At 50.0% G+C, this 14,518-nt stretch overlaps 1 protein-coding gene across 2 annotated transcripts in view; it reads left to right on the forward strand.

Moving 5' to 3' along the window:
- MCOLN1 (mucolipin TRP cation channel 1) overlaps positions 1–14,518 on the forward strand; it is a 144,685-nt gene that overhangs the window by 24,264 nt on the left and 105,903 nt on the right. The window lies entirely within an intron of this gene.

The raw sequence follows: 14,518 nt of genomic DNA on the forward strand, positions 1-14,518 counted from the left end.
AGCCAATCTCTTCCAATGGCTAGCCTCCATTTATGGAGCTAGCCAATGGAAGAAGGGGCGGGTTCAAGTCCCCCATACTGTTCTAACATTAGATTTCGCCTGCGCAAATGCTGCTGCGCAGCGGACGCCAGGCGAAACCTAAAAACAATCGCAGCCAATAAATCAAACCTGTGCAAGATCTATTGGCTTTGCCAGTGCTTGTTCTTAATAGGAAATGTTTCTCAGACATTTTAGGGTCACAGGAGCTTTCTACGTTCCCAGTATTGTCTGTGCTAGCCAGCTTTTCGGTGCAGTCTGTAGTTTTGCTGAAAACGGGCCTGTGACGTATTTTCAGGCCGTTGTGAGGTGTCTTGTAGCATGTAGCTTTTTGTTTTGCTACAGCTGTCTCTGCCAGTAGTCTGTTATGAGTTTTCACTGCATGGTTTATGTTCCTCGGAAATGCATTTCCAAGAATGCAGTTTCACCTTTTGAAATTCAGGGAACGGACGTTGCTCCTAGGTTCCAGTCGTGAACTCAGTAGAAATATGTATTTTTGCCCTGTTAGGCCGTATGCGTTTCGGAGTGGAGGATGAGGGATTGGGTCACTATATTTAATGTAACACTTCTGGATATTGAGTACCAGATGCACTTCCACGATGTGAGTACTTTCTCTGCATGTATGCTACCTGATTGTGGGTCGGGGTATGTAGGGTTTCTTAGTGTGTACTTTGCTATTCTGTGCACTTCTTGATTAGCGCTGACCCACATTTCTCCCTTGGAGCAAGGTTGGGAGATGCTGCTAGCAGTTTCTGTGCTAGATTTGCTGGTGGATTAAAATAATAGCCTTGCTTTCAGATAGCGCAGTAGGCTACAGAGAGAGGTTTCTAGTGCTGTGTGTTTTAATTCTTGTATCAAACTGTTAGAAATGTTTGTTCTGCTATCCAGGCAGTCCTATTCTGTTTGTGTTCCATCTATTGACAAACCCCATGATTATCACAGAGATGTTCGGTAATCGGTGGCTTGCATTACTCATTTTGTGGTAAATCACTGTGATGTTGACTTGCCATAAAAGCCTTCCCACGGACGATGTGTTGTACCAGGCTAGCTCAACACTTTCTTAATTGTGCGCTTGCCAATCTTCTCAACTGACATCAAAGTGTCTATTTTTTCTCTTTGAATGTGTAGTCTTTTTACCAAGTTGTAAAGAAGCTGCAAAAGTAGTTTTGAACAGGAAAGTGGGTTAGAGTCCCAGCTGTGCTCGGCAACCTTCAGAGGTAACACAATTGCACCGATGTTACCTCATATATTTACATCATATGTTTACACGCCAGACGAAGATAGGGTGTCTGCCTTTTACAGTGGTATTATATGTCTATATTCCTAATTGTATCCTGCACATTCCACTTTTTCTTCACCTGTATGCACCGATTGCTACCTCATATATTTTGGCTGCTCACTAGGGTCACTGTTGGTCTCATATGTCTATATTCCTAATTGTATCCTGCACATTCCACTTCTTCTTCATCTGTATGCACCGATTGCTACCTCACATATTTTGGCTGCTCACTAGGGGCACTTTTGGTCTCATATAATTTTTGGTTGCAACTGTATTTTGGCTATTGACTCATGTACCTCATTTGTTATTGACTACTCACTATTTGACTACTATTTGACACTATTTGACTACTCAGTATTTTGGCTACGGACTCTTGTACCTCATTTATTATTGACTACTCACTATGTTATACAACATATAACTTCTGCTGCAGCTCTATTTTGTTACTGATCCATGTACCTCATCGATTTTTGACCACTCTTTTTTGGACTAATCACTATTGTCACTTTTGATTCAGGTATTTTACTGTCTGCATCGGTAATTCATGCTAGTATATCGTCAGTATTATAATGACATTGTACTCTGTACACGTTTGCAACCGACACCGACTTCACTTTTTACTCCTGTAATGCACCGACTAATTGCTCACATAGACCCGTTACATTTATGTAACCTGCTCCCATTCCTAGTTTTATTCCTGTATGCACCAACTGCTACCTCATATACTTTGGTTGCTCACTTGTGTCATTGTTGGTCCATGCAACTGGTTTTTAGTGTAGGCGCCTGTATTGTGCTCCCGTATATCATTATTGTGCACCCTGCATCTGTGCAACCCGCACCCACCACACTACAACCGTCGATTACCGGGCGCCCGCCCACACCTACCTATTCCGTCATCCCACCATGGAGCTCATCGGCAAGCACACATATAGAATCAACTACCCACCCACACTCACCAAAAAAGCCGCTAAACGCTTTAAACACAACTTACTGAGGTCTCACCCTGAAACTCCCTTTGCAGACACCTACTTCTCACCGGTCAATGGTGCCGTACACATTGATATGATCTTCCACACCACACGCAGAGCCCAATGGAGAAAAACTTTCCTCTCTTTACTCACCGTCTCCAACTCCAGGAAATCCGCTCATGGCCGAACACTCTCCATCACTCCATCCCAACTCTTCCCGGGCAGAACCACCATCACTATCTATAACAACGGGATTGTCCTAATCCAATCTACAGACAGGAACCTGGAACTACTAGACAACCTGTTCCCAACTTTCATACAGCACCTCTCCAATCCGCGGACCCCCACTCATAGCACTCTCAGTCCGATCACCCTTGACTCCACAGCCCACAATAACCACTCCATCCTAACCCAGCCCCAAAACGACACGCACCTCTCCTCCACCCCCGGCACCGTCGTCACCCACCCATCTACCGCAGCCACCTCACACTCATCAATCACAGACTTCGAACACTCCCCCACACTCACCAGCTGCACCCCCTCCCCCCCACCAACACCCTGACCTTCATTCATACCACTCCCATTCCTTTCACCCTTGACACCACAGCCTCCAACCACAACGCCTCTAACCCAGCTCAGCCACAAAACGTGGCACGCCTCTCCTCTACCACCGGCACCTTAGTCATGCACCCATCTACTGTTGTTACCCCGCACCACTCAGTCACAGGCATAGATCTGTCCCCCACATACACCAGCCATACCCCCTCCCCCCGTACACCAGCCCACACTCCCATCCTTTTCACCCATGACACCACAGCTCCCACCCACAATCCGCCTAACCTAGTACAGCACCAGATCGACACACACACAGACAAACCCCACCCTTCATCCCCCCCATTCTCAGCCCCCACTTCCACCCATTGACTAAGCACACAGAACAAGCCGCCTCTTTCAATTCAACTCTGCCTCATCAAAAAAGAACCATATACAACATTTTCCCCCCCCATTCTCACCCCCCACCACCCTACATGCGCCCCCATCACCACTAACACACGCCCATCCTCCACCATGCACCCTCCGCCTACCACCAATACCCTCTTCCATACCACCAACCTCCCCCCTAGGTCATCAACCCCCAACCCTCCCACACCCACCGCCAACACACATCCCACACCAGACTACGTTATGGCCTCCCTCCTCCAGCTCAAAGAAGACATTCACATCATCAAACAACTACTCTGCACGCATGCCAGTCACTCCTCACCCACCACCCTCCTCAAGCTCAAAGAAGACATTCACATCATTAAACAATTACTCGGCACACACTCCACCAGCACCACCCATCCCAACAGGACCTCCACCCGGTCGGCTGCCGCTCCCACTCAACGCCCCCCGCGCTGGACCTCAATCCCTGTTCGTAATCGTGAAAACCGTCCCCATCGCTCCTGCAACCCACTATCGGACCTCGACACAGTCACCCTCCTCCGCTCCTACGACCCAGCTCCCCATAGCAACTTACCCACCACCTTCCGCGCCATTCCAACAATTCATCCAAACCCCCTTAGACCCCCCACTCTAAACAATAGAATTTCTATCCTTAGTAATCTGAGAAATGTCCCTCTCTCCCTAGAACCCCCTTCCACCCTCGACACACCCCGTCTCAAATGCACCCTCATCAACTGCAGATCGGCCTCTAGGCACTCCTCCGCAATCGCTGATCTCATCTTAACACTGGACCTTGACCTAATCATCATGACTGAAACCTGGCTAACTGAATCCTCTACACCTATAATGGACATACTTGGGGGGCGTGGCTACGCAGGCGAACGAAATGGCCGCCTGACTGTAGAGCTCCGCCGGGCGAGAAATGAACGGGGCCGTTCGCAAGTGATCCGGCGCTGCGCTGGGGTCGGAGTATGCCTGCAACTGATCCCTGAAGCCGCCTGATGCAGCCTGCCTAGTCTGGAGGACGGGGGACGACGTGGAAGGTCGGAACAACTGAGAGGTGCTGAGGCCGGCTGTGCCTCTTGGGCCGTTACATTGCAGCTCCGGAGCGCCTGGTGAGTCTCCTGATTGCCCCCTTGCTGTCCCCCTCGGCCCTAGGGCCGCTGTAGTGCTCTCCCAAGTCCGCTGCTCGGCCCCGGTGGTGTCCGTGGGTGGAGGTGCGGCCCCTCGGTGCGCGACCGGCACTTGCGGCCTGGTCCGGCCTTGGGAGCCGGGGCCTCGATTTTCGGGGACTGCCCGGGAAGTGCGGTGGCGAGCGGAGCGCGCGGGCGGCGGGCTCCGGGGTGGGGGGGTGATTGGCGAGGGGTGTGGCCGGTGGGCTATTGGGCGCTCTGCGGATGGCCTGGCATCACTGCATTCGGTGGGGGCCTGCCACCTTTGCCCCCACCGCTACCGTGCACCCCAGACCTGCGCCTGTCCCCCTGCAGACCTAGGACTTACGAACTCTCCTGCACTCCTGCTGATGCGATGGCCTTGATTATCGGACGCCTGTGCACATCCTCGTGGCCGGCGCTGGCTGCATGACCTACGGGACCTCGCCCATTTGTGCTGCTTTTGCCTCGAGGCCTTGCCTACCTGGTCCCCCCACTACTCCACCATTGGCTGCCTGTCTTGGCGGGCCCCTTGATCCGCCGGCTGTTGCCGGGTGATTGCCGCGGCCACCTGCTGACCCTACTTCTTGACCTCTGGCACATTACTCCAGCCAGATTCATACCCTGCCGTCCTGGGTGCAACTGCCTTGGCGAATCGTGGTCTCCTGCAGCGTGACTCAGCCCTGGGGCGGAGGAACAACGTGTACCCCTAATCCTCTGGTCCCGACCTGACCGCCTTGCTGCTGGGGTGCCCTGTCACTGTGCTTGACTCTCTGGGTGTCGCTGTAGTCGTAGAGTCCTGTGCCACTGGTGATTTGCCCGACATTGCTTCCAACATGGTGAAGAAAGATGTTACCCAGAAGAGACTTACCTTCAGTTCAGCGCCCGTCCGTGCTTCTGCAGTTTTGCCGGCAACGGAGGCGGACACTGGGGGCCAGGTGGCGGCGAGAGACACTGCGGGTATGGTCGCTGAGATGATGGGTGAGATGCGGGCTGGATTCAAGGCCTTGGATTCTCGCTTTGATACCCTCGAAAAGAAAATGGCGGACATGGGCGCGACGATCCAACTGCATGATAGGCGCCTGGACCTGGCGGAATCCAGAGTCTCCGACATCGAGGATGGAGCTGCGTCGACGCTGAAAAGGTTGGAACGAGTGGAGAAGATCCTTAAAGACGTCGCGATTAAGAACGAGGATTTAGAAGCGCGCAGTAGGCGCAATAATATCCGAATTATTGGCGTGGCGGAGACGACAGCTACCGGACGCTTTGACACTTTTGTGGAACACCTCCTGATCGAACTTTTTGGCCGAGACACGTTTACCGCTGGCTTCGTGGTTGAACGCGCACACAGATCGCTGGGGCCCCGACCTACCCTGGCCTGCCGCCCCGGCCCATTATTGCCAGGCTCATGAACTTCAGGGACAGAGATGCGGCGCTGAAGGCGGCCAGGGAGGCGGGCGAGGTTCGGTGGCAGGGAGATGTGCTCTCTTTCTACCCGGACTTCACCATCATGGTCCAAGATGCGCGCCGTAAGTACACTGGTGTCAAGGCTGCATTGCGCAAACTGGGGTTGCGCTATGGTATGCTGTATCCTGCCAGACTCAGGGTGGACGTGGATGGCAGGTTTCGCATTTTTGACTCCCCTGCGGAGGCACAGGAATTTTGTCGAGCCTACAAAAACAGAGGGTCTCCTCGAAAATCGGATGATGCTCAACGGTCTCCGCCACGCACTGACTCACAGGCTAGTGCTGACCTGTTTAATGAAACCGGACAGGGTTGACTTCTCTTCTCCCCATCTTTTTGTGCCAGGCTGTTTGCCTCAGTATTCTGCATCTGAAAATACTGTTCTTTGTTTTTTTGCAGTGCTTTTTCATAATTGCTGACAATTGAACGTTGCCCCGATTGTGGTTCTCGCATGGCGGAGCGTCGCCAACCCCCATGGCGCGAGCCGTATTGTACTTTTCTCTAACGTTGTCTTTATTTTGCAGGTACATTAGTGGACAACTGTTGTTGCTTGTTGCTCTAGGTTGTCTCCGGAGGGGTGGGATTAGCCTCCTTGGGCTTAAGGAGTGGCTGGGTGGTGGGTGGTTGGGATGGGTTTGTTTATGCTTTGGTTCTGTTGTTTGTGCACACGCACTGTTTTTCTATTTGAGTGATGCCTATTTTGCGGGAGGGAGCTGGCGGATTCGCCCACACATGTTTTCTTACGATTCCACCGAGTTTGAATGGCTAAATTAGGGCAGCAGTCTGGTCCTTCCAGACTTACCTCCATGTCTTGGAATGTCCGAGGTTTAAATGACACGAGGAAAAGGCGACAAGTTCTAAACTATGCAGCGCGACATGGGGTGGATGTCTTATTTCTGCAGGAGACACACCTAGTGGGTGCTGACTCTTCCTCCTTTGCGAAAAGCTGGGGCGTGCACAGATATTTTTCTAGCTATAGCAGATATGCCAGGGGGGTTGCGATCTTGATACATCGACGCGTTCCATTCGTGCTCTCAGACAGTGTATTAGATGTAGATGGCAGGTATGTTGTGGTCACGGGGGTGCTTCAGGGCTTTAAGGTCACCTTTGTTGGTGTGTATGGCCCCAATTCGGACTCCCCTACCTTCTTCCAGGGACTCCAGGATGTTCTGCTGAGATTAGACACTGATATGATGATAATGGGGGGTGACTTTAACCTGCTCATGACCCCTGCCAGGGACAGCACCTCCTCTTCCCCGGATTGTAAGCCCCGCTCCCGTGCTGTGCTGGCGGATGTATGCGCTCACTACTCACTGATTGACATTGAGGCCCGTTTACACTCCACCGCACCCATCTTCACCCACCACTCGGGGTATCATAACACTAGTACCAGAATAGACTACTGGCTCCTTTCCCCAGGGGTGGCCGGTTGGGTAAGTGACCATTTGACACTCCGGCGCACTCTGTCTGATCACTCTCCCATAGTGCTGACCCTACTGATCCCCAGGTTGGGAGGGTATGAGAGACAAGGGCGTTTTCCTGGCAAGGCGTTATCTGACCCGGTCTTCAAGGAAGACATTCGTGTTGCCATAGAGGAGTATTTTGAGTTCAACGAGGGCACAGTGGACACTTGGGCTACATTGTGGGAGGGATTCAAGGCCACTATTAGGGGGGTCTGCATCAACAAACATGTAGGGGCTTTGCGCGACATCCGTGCCTCCCTGACCCGTATTGAGAAGGACATTGCTGCATTGGACACTCACACGCTTCCTGACACGGATGGTGGGGTGGAGGCGAAAAGGTTGACACTACTGCAAGAATTCAGAGACACTGCAGACAGGGAACTGACTTATCTCTGCACACAACACTCAGCTAGGCAATATGGTGAAGGTGACAGGCCTGGCAAGCTCTTGGCCCATTTGCTTCGTCCCCCCCGCCAGGCTTCCTTCATCTCTGACATGGTGGATGATCTCGGTGTTCGTCATCAGACCACCCCTGCCATTTGCGATGCCTTCCTATCCTACTACAAGGAACTGTACACCTCAGGTCTGTCGGCTGACTGTCGCGACCCTGGCCCCTATATTAACGAAATCTCTATGGTGTTCCTGGAAAAACATATGCAGGAATTTCTGGCGATGCCTATTGAACCGGACAGCGTTGTGGAAGCCATTGATGCATTAAAGGGCTCCTCGGCGCCGGGTCTGGATGGCTTTTCGGCTGACTTTTATAAGGAGTACAAGGAGGAACTGGTACCTCGCCTGATCGAGGTGTATGCGGAGTCACTCGAGACGGGGATTCTGCCGCCCACATTGCGGGAGGCAGTTATCATTTTACTTCCCAAACCGGGTCGGGACCCCACTAGGTGCGGTTCCTACAGACCCCTTTCCCTACTCAATCTTGACTATAAGATTTTGGCGAAAGTCCTTGCCACTCGACTGTCTTTACTTATGGAATCTATCATTTCGCCAGCCCAGTCCGGATTCGTTCCCCATAGATCCACCTCCTTTAATCTACGGACGCTGTTTTCTGTCCTTCACAAGATTGAGCCAGATACGCCGGCAGCTGCTGTGTTTCTAGACGCCGAGAAGGCATTTGACTCCTTAGAATGGTCGTTTTTTCTGTCTGTCATGCATCGCATGGGCATGCCGTCCTTGTTTGTCTCCACGGTCGAGCTGCTTTATACTGCCCCCAGAGCGAGGCTGCGCCTTAATGGCACGCTTTCTGATAGCTTCCCTCTTTCCCGGGGAACCAGACAGGGATGCCCCCTGTCCCCCCTGTTATATATCCTGGCCATGGACCCCTTGGTACGACACTTTCAGGAGCGCCACCTGCACCGCGGGCTCCAGTTCCGGACGGGCCCGTTACTCATCTCCCTTTACGCTGATGATACCATTCTATATGTCAGGTCTCCGGAGACCAACCTATCGCCTTTGCTGCTTGAGGTGGAACGCTTTGGGAGGTACTCCGGCCTTCGTATTAATTGGCATAAATCTGAGATCTTTCCGCTCACCCCCTCCACTGCCCGCTGGGACTGCCCGTTCCCGCTGGAATGGAATACTGAATCGGTGAGATATCTGGGTATCCACGTTCATCTAGACACGGTATCCATGATTCGTCTTAATTACGGACAGGCGTTAGACTTTCTGGAGGATAATATTACACGTTGGATTCGCCTCCCTATCTCGATGGCCGGCCGTATCGCCATAATTAAAATGATTATACTTCCCCGTTTTCTGTATTTATTTAATAACATACCGATCCCGCTCACTCGAATCTTTTTCGCCCAACTCCGCTCATTGTTGTTGCGTTTAGTGTGGGGGGATAAGAATCCGCGAGTTTCTTGGCGCATCTTAACGCTGCCTTATGAACGGGGTGGCTTTGGAGTGCCAGACTTTTATATTTATTACCTAGTCGCGCAGTGCGCCTATGCGCATCCTTGGTTCCATCCGGACGCTCGGATCCCGTTTTTGAGACCTGAAGCGGACTTGGTACTACCACTTACCCTCAACTCGATCTTGCCCAGAGGCTTACCACGTGACCCACTTGACATACAAATTGTGTCCACTACATCATGGGCCTGGATGCAGTTGCGTAGACTGCTCCAGCTGGACATACTGTACTCCCCGGCTCTTCCATTACCTAACCCTCACTGGCTCCCCATCACTGCGGAAGCGGTGGTCTGCAGAACGCTGTCCAAATACCAGCTTACCACAATAGGGGATCTGTTCCCGGACGGACATGTTTTTTCTGTGACCGAAGACCCACGGTTCACGGACCGGACGTTTATGGATTCCTTTGTCCCGACCGGGATGAGGTCCATGCTTAGAGCGCAGTTTCCATCGTTCACATTGCCGCCGGATGAAATGGCAGCACTGACTTTCCTACTCCAGTCGCAAACGGGAGCCCATATGGTCTCCAGGTTGTATGGACTTTGTGTGGCGGCCCTTTTCGGCTTCGGATGCGAAGGTTCGTGCGGCGTGGGAACTTGATTTGGGTGGCCCCATCACGGATGCCCAATGGGATGCCTGTTGCCGCTCCACTAAAGAGGTCTCTGTCAACAGTAGACATAAGCTAATTCATTTCAAATTTTTGAGGCGACTATACTTCACACCGGCGCTGGCCCACAGAATCGATCCAAACAGACCTCATCACTGCCCTAAATGCAAAGCTCCCCATGCCGATTTTGCACATCTCACATGGACCTGTCCGAAATTGCACACCTACTGGCTACAGGTACACCGCATCTTGGGAGACATTCTAGAGTGCGAATTGCAGCATAAGCCGGAGATTGCACTGCTTGGCTATGTCGCTGAGTTCCCCCGGACCACGCGTAATCTTGCCGCCATAGGTTTCTTGCTGGCGAAAAGGGAAATTGCTTTACTTTGGGGGTCCAGGCGAATCCCTGATTCCACGACCTGGATGCGCAGCCTTGCCCAATGCAATACCAATAGTGTGGAATACTCCACCCAGATCCCTACAGCCTCACGCCCAATCGACATCTGGGGCCCATACCGACAGTATATTAGCAAGATTACACAGGATACTCACTCCCAGGCTGCTAGCTCTATTGTCCCAGAAGGGGTGGGCTAGGTGATTTTAGCCGAACTGCCAGTGCGCTGCCTATTGAGGTATGCAGGGCTTAGCGTCCACACACTACTGGAATGGGTTATGCGTGAGCTGCTGATTTTGGACTGTGTGCTGGTTGGGGCCGGGACGTCTCCCTCTTCAGTTCCCTTACACACCTTGCCCCGGCTGGAGTGGTTGCTTCACCCTAGTCTTTACAATTGTCGTTTTACCTACCCTCGTCTGCCTATGCCTCTGGTTATGCCATCTTTCTAGTCAATGGGTGTATTGCTTGCCACTCTCTCTGTCACGAAGGCTCACTTGTTTTCGTTTTGTTTGTAGAAGGTTTTATCTCTTTGTGCCATCTTTCCGCGTGTGCAATTTTCCTTCAGATATGGAAAAGTGAAAATAAGATTTTAGAATGTGTTACACTGCCTGTAATGTCATTGGTCTAGTCATCCATTTACTTCCTTTGTATAATGACCATTAACGTTTTCATTGTCAACAATTTACTGTGTACTTGTATGCTTGCACGGACCAATCTGATGCTAATAAAGAGATTTTTAAAAAAAAAATTGACATACTTGTTCCCCCCAACTACCACATCACTAGACTAGACAGGGTTGGTCAAAAAGGTGGTGGAATCGCATGTATACACAGGAGTAACCTCTCTGTCCTGAAAGTAACCTCTCCCTCCCTACCCTCCGCAACCTCTTGTGAATACATCTGCCTCGATATTATCAGTGGGGGCAAACCGATATGCTCTCTTCACGGCATTTACCACCCACCAGGGGACAACCTTACCTTCTCGCAACAAATCATAGATTTGATCACAACCAATTCCGGGCGACAACTCACACAAATATACCTTGGTGACTTCAACCTCCACTGGAACGATCATAATGACGCGTGGTAAATAGTCTTAAAAATTTCCTCGACGCCCTGGACCTCACCCAAATATGCAACAGCCCGACACACGAGAAAGGCTCTATCCTTGACCTTATCATCTCCAAAGAGGACTCTATCCAACTCGAATCTATCCAACCCTGTGACTGGTCAGACCATCATATTGTCACATTCTTCATCAATGGAAAAAGTCAAATTTAACCCGGCTCAATCCTTCAAGCCCAAAGTCTGGAAAAGAGACCTGAAAAAACTCAACTCAAATTTTCTAACCCCCAACAGCTGCAACCTTCTACTTCCTCCTATCGGCGCTACGGATGTCCAATCCTTGACGGATCACTATCTCAACGCTATGACCTCTATAGTTAATGAAGCTGCACCCATGCAGCTAAAAAGAGCCTCCACAAAAATGTCCAATCCTTGGTACGACGGGAGTCTCAATGACGATAGACGGGCCATGCGAATGGCAGAGCGCACCTGGAGATCAGCTCCCTCCGCACTGCATTTAAAAACGCTGAAGAAAAAGAGAAATGCCTACTTCAGGAAAATAAAACGCTCAAAATCAGACTTCTTCAGCCGTCAGCTCGACCAAGCCAAAAATCGTCCGAGAAAGCTGTTTGAGCTAATCAGAACACAGTCCAAGGAACAACCTCAACCACTCAGCACTTTGGGCGAAGCACCCACCTGTGAAGACTTCGCCTCTTTCTTTACCCAAAAAACCGACAACATAAAGAACGATCTCCTCATTGACGTAAGTCTTTACCCCAAACTCCACTGCACAGCTCCCACTGAACCAAAAAACAATGCTACATGGTCATCCTTTGTCACCTATTCGGAAGAAGAAATTGGTAGACTGCTCAGCACTGTGAAACCAGCCAATCACCTCTCGGACCCCCTTCCTGCCAACGCTGTCAAAGACCTTATCCCGTCGCTCCTCCCACTCTGGACTAAAATCATCAACAGTTCACTCCAACAAGGGACCATCCCCGACTCCCTCAAAGTTGGACAAGTCACACCTCTACTAAAGAAACCTTCAGCCGACCCCTCTGATCTAAACAATTACCGTCCCATTACCAATATTCCGAGTCTTGCCAAACTGTTGGAAAAATGCGCACAAATACAATTGACTAAACACATCAATCAGTTTGATCTACTCAACCCTCATCAATCAGGCTTCAGAGCAGACCACAGTACAGAAACTGCTATGACTCACATAATTGACGACGCCCTCCAAATCCTAGATCAAAACGATACCTGCCTCCTCATCCTTCTTGATCTCTCTTCTGCATTCGACACCGTCAAACATGAGAATCTACTCGATCTATTAAACACAAGAATGGGTCTATCTGGAACTGTGCTCAAGTGGTTCACGTCCTTTCTACACAACAGATCGCAGAAATTCAAGAGTAACAACCTGCTGTCTTCGCCAATACCTGTATCGCTAGGCGTCCCACAAGGATCCTCCCTATCCCCTACTTTGTTTAACCTAGTTATGGAGCCGCTCACCACCTTGCTACAACATCCAATGTTCACTTCCACATGTACGCCGATGACACCCAACTTTATCTCAAACTACAATCACCCAAAGACATTATGCTCTTGAATTCAATGATCAGAAGCACCCAATCATGGCTGGCCGCTAATCATCTCAAACTCAATGCCCTTAAAACAGAGTTCCTCCTGATCTCACCTCCCACGAAAATCACTACCGCTCAAATTTGGCTTAAACACCTAACGGCACTCAATGTTCATCCTACCATCGTGGACTCAGCAAAATCTTTAGGCATAACACTCAACACCAACCTCAACATGCAGGAACACATCAACAAAGCAACTAAGGGTGCGAACTACCAGATCAATACCTTAAGGAAACTCAAACCCTTCCTCCCAGCCAAAGATTTCCATACTGCGGTACAAGCACTAGTCATCCTTCGAATAGACTACGGCAGCATCGCCCTCTGCGGTCTCCCCCTAACTACTACGGCACCCATAAGAGCTTCTCTAAACGCCGCAGCGAGACTCATCACTGGATCAAAAAAACATTCACACATCTCCCCTGATCTGAAATCCCTGAACTGGCTGCCTTTTGAAGCCAGAATACATCTGAAAATCGCCTGCATGATGCACAAGGCTGTCCACCTGAGCTCACCTGGATACCTCGCTCAGAAGCTGACGATTTCTGGAGGCTCCAGGAACACTAGAGGCACAAACAATCTCTTGCTAAAGCCCCAAAGATTTCGCAAGGAAAAAACCTATAAACGCTCCTTCTCAGGAATGGCACCCAGGATCTGGAACTCACTCCCCCCCGAAACCAGGCTCATCTCCTCCACCATACTTTTTAAGAAAGAAGTAAAAGCTATCCTCATGGCTAAATACACCTGAATTATTACTGGGTATGATATTTACAGTCAATGTACCATTCAGTTCTACTGATCTTTTGCATTTTTGTATGACTCGTATTATTGACCTTCCTGATTGTTTACGCTATTACCTATTTGTACCTGTATCATTATTGATGTATCTGTCTGATCTGACTATGCTGCTGAGTCGGACTATGCTCTCACATGTACCTTCCCCACCCCAATTGTTATGTACTCACACGCTATAACCTCGTTTGTAAAGCGCTCTGATATCTGCAAAGATCTTGTTCGCGCTATATAAAACTTTCAAAATAAATAAATAAATTGGTGACTTATGTTTAGCCTCGGAGTGTAATCTATTTAGACCATTATTCCCCAGAAACTATCAAGCTCAGGATTGGTCTTTATCTGTATTTTTGGACAAAGGTTTTTGCTGGGCACCGAGAGGGCTGTGGCCTTACCTTTAGCTTCTCTGAAAACACTATTTAAATTTCACTTTGATCTGATGTCTTGGTTCTGCACTGGACTCAAATCAGACCTTTTGACTTTGTCGGCATCCTGTTTTATTAGGTTTTGCCTAGGCAGTGCGTGCGCTGTCTCTTCGAGACCTGCTGTGTTCATGATGTGGGTATAAAGCTCCACCCACTTTCTGCTCATTTTTTGGTCAAACTTCGAGACCTCTTGTATATACTTTAGTATATACTTATATGTGTATGTACTTTGTGGGCTCTGTAGATCAGCCCTAGGACTTGTCTGCTTCTGCTTGGGGCCTTTTTTTCTGTTCAAGGGCCTCTATTTAACTGTCTTGATAGAAAACATCCAATAGAGGTCAGTAAAATACCAGAAGTG

This window comes from Lissotriton helveticus, chromosome 1_1 (assembly GCF_964261635.1).
Source record: "Lissotriton helveticus chromosome 1_1, aLisHel1.1, whole genome shotgun sequence".
Taxonomy (NCBI): domain Eukaryota; kingdom Metazoa; phylum Chordata; class Amphibia; order Caudata; family Salamandridae; genus Lissotriton; species Lissotriton helveticus.